A 2,662-nucleotide genomic window follows, 5' to 3' on the forward strand; every position below is an offset into this window, starting at 1 on the left:
GTTGTTTTCTTTCATCACCTCCTTCATGTTCACCTATTTGAAATCATCTCTGGCTCCATTCAGGAGAAACCAAGATGGAACCCAGTGACTGACCACCATGGACAGATGCATGGGAGAAGGAGAAGGCCCCAGTGGGAAAAGGTGAGTTGGGGGGAGAGTTTAAAGAGCCCACAAGGCTTAGGGCTGGAGCTTGGTAGTGAAGGAAGAAGGTTAGAGTCAAGAGGTTCCCAGGTAGACTGAAAGAGGGGCAACTGCTTGGGCACCAGCCAGGGTTGAGAACAAAGGTTGCCAAGACCTTTGAGGAACATGAGGGGCAACGTGAATAGGGCACAGGACCCACCCCTAATCCTTCCTCTATGGTGGATGCTATGGACATTGCAACAGGCAACTGGAACCCAAGGAAAGAATCCTTGAACTTCTTGCAAGTGACTACCTAGCTAATCCTCAGACAGACGCTCTTCTCTAGTTATGGTCTTTACTGCCTTACCCTTCTGAAATTAAGGGTATGGTAAGAGGTTTCAGTTAGATGAGGAAATTAAGGCTTAAAGAGGCAAAGCACCAAATGCAATGAGAAGACCTTATTTAGATCTTAATTCAAACAAAGATACCATTAAGAGAGAGAGAAAAAAAACATTAGGACATTATGAGACAATTATAATTTTCAAATTTAGAAATGACTAGATATTTGATGACAATAAGACACTACTAACATTTACACATGGTAATAGTATTGTGCAATATGTTAAAAGAAGTCATTATCTTCTAGAAATACCTTTTAAATGGGTATAATAAAATATTTATGGGTATAATGATGCAGTGTCTGCCATTTGCCTCAAAATAATGATGGAGTTGTACAAGCTGGATAAGGTTATAAATAGAAGAAGATTGGCTATGAGTTGGTCATTGCTGAGGATGAGTGATGAATAGAACATGGTTGTTAGTCAAATTATTCTATTTTTATGTATGTTTAAAACTGTGCATAATGTTGAGGTCTAGCAACTTGTCTGGTTCTGTGGCTAGTAAGTGACGAAGGTGAAAGGGACCTGAGGGCTGTTTGTTCCCTGAGCCTGTGCTCTTGATGACTTTGCTCCTCTACATCCTTCCAATCCACCTAGGGCAGCAAATGTCCTCCTCGGCATCCCCCACGTGTGCTCTGTCTTCTGTCTGGACACCTTCTGAGTCAGGCCATTTCACTGAAAGATTCCTCTCCATGATGAGCTGTAACTTTGATCCCCTTATTCTGTGTCTTGTCAGAGAAGCCTTCCCTGACCACTGCCACCCCAGGCTAGAGTACATAGCCTATGCTAAGCTTCTAAAGTGATCTATACACTCCTTCATGGAACTCATCACACTGACAGTTACTTACATCTTCAGTGTCTACCTTCTTTTCTTGGCTACAGCCCCGAGTCAGGGTCTTGCCTGCTACATAGAGTGCTGTGTGTAGCTCATTGACCAGACAATTTGCCCTAGGTATATGAATGCAGAAGGGGTTGGCTGTTAGTATGGCCAGGTCACTATATAAGGGTGAGGTCCCTGGAAGGTTGGTACCCTGGGAGGCCCAGGTCAGAGGACCCATAGAATCCTCAGTTTTTAGCCCATGGTGCTTGCTTTGGGTTAGAGATATATGTGGTGGGTTGGTGCATGGGAAACAGTGCAAGAATTAGGTTACTTCTACGGGGTTTGACATTTTAGAAGTAACCAAGTATTGCCAGTTATTTTTCAAGGCAATAGAAAAGAAAAAACAGTGAATGTAAACATGACATGTCTAATGTTTATGAACCCACCTAGGGCACGTTGAGCCTAGATTGTCTTAGAATTGCTGAAGGGTGGCTGCTCTGTCAATTTATGCACTTTCTGTTTTTGTTTTCTGTGGGAAAGCTTCTGGGATTTGGCCAAAGGGGCTAGAATTACATGCAATGGTCCCTAGGATGCCAGATGAGTGTAGAAAACCAACTGGAATGTGCTGTGGGGGGCGCCGTGCTGAAATCACAGCCCACTTTTGTGACCTGGTTTTTAGGAACAGGAGGACGTGTGGGCTTACAGAAATTGTCACACTTGAACTGTTCAAATAAAAGTTGTCTGATGGTAGTGTTTGCTGTATTTTCTATGATAATATTTATTCATTTTCTATTTTCTTTTTATTATGTAAATTCAAAGACAAAATACATTTAAAAGGAAACTTAAGCCAGGCTTGCTGGCTCACACCTGTAATTCTAGCACTTTGGGAGGCTGAGGTGGCTGATCACAAGGTCAGGAGATCGAGACCATCCTGGCTAACACGGTGAAAACCCATCTCTACTAAAAGTACAAAAAAATTAGCTGGACGTGGTGGCGGGCGCCTGTAGTCCCAGCTACTGGGGAGGCTAAGGCAGGAGAATGGTGTGAACCTGGGAGGCAGAGCTTGCAGTGAGCTGAGATTACGCCACTGCACTCCAGCCTGGGCCACAGAGCGAGACTCCATCTCAAAAAAAACCAAAAAACAAAAAACAAAACTTAAAGATGGGGTACAGTGGCTCATGTCCGTAATCCCGGCACTTTGGGAGGCCAAGGCAGGAGGATTGCTTAAGGCCAGGAGTTCAAAATGAGCCTGAGCAACATAGGAAGACATTGTCTCTACCCCTCCCCCGCCAAAAAAAAAGGGCTAGGTGTGGTGGGTCACGTC

The sequence above is a fragment of the Colobus angolensis genome, unplaced genomic scaffold, assembly GCF_000951035.1.
Source record: "Colobus angolensis palliatus isolate OR3802 unplaced genomic scaffold, Cang.pa_1.0 Scaffold181, whole genome shotgun sequence".
Lineage (NCBI taxonomy): Eukaryota > Metazoa > Chordata > Mammalia > Primates > Cercopithecidae > Colobus > Colobus angolensis.